Source organism: Halyomorpha halys, unplaced genomic scaffold, assembly GCF_000696795.3.
Source record: "Halyomorpha halys isolate HHAL.00 unplaced genomic scaffold, Hhal_1.1 Scaffold268.1, whole genome shotgun sequence".
In the NCBI taxonomy this organism is placed as follows: Eukaryota; Metazoa; Arthropoda; class Insecta; order Hemiptera; family Pentatomidae; genus Halyomorpha; species Halyomorpha halys.
The window spans coordinates 66,150-66,434 of record NW_027112076.1 but is presented as its reverse complement, the minus strand read 5'-3'; the positions used below and the strand labels follow the sequence as shown (position 1 = coordinate 66,434).

At 20.7% G+C, this 285-nt stretch overlaps 1 protein-coding gene across 1 annotated transcript in view; it reads right to left on the bottom strand.

Moving 5' to 3' along the window:
* LOC106680560 (calcium homeostasis endoplasmic reticulum protein) overlaps positions 1-285 on the bottom strand; it is a 60,397-nt gene that overhangs the window by 19,911 nt on the left and 40,201 nt on the right. The gene's annotated exons all lie outside the window — the stretch shown is intronic.

Here is a 285-nt window from a genome sequence, read left to right as displayed (position 1 = left end):
TATTTGTGGAATTGTATGGTAGTAAATTGAAAACAGTGACAGATGAAATATAATATCATTTAGGTAATAAGATTATAATATAAGATATGTAAGTAATGTCTAAAAATTGAAAAAATTAAATAATTCAAATTGATGCTACAAATTGAACATTATGACAAACAATGAAAAATAGTGAGTGGCTTATAATGTTCAATTTGTAGATTCAATTTGAATTATTTAATTTTTTACTACCATACAATTCCACAAATATCAATCAATAAAAAATTTTCTATTATTCAATTATCA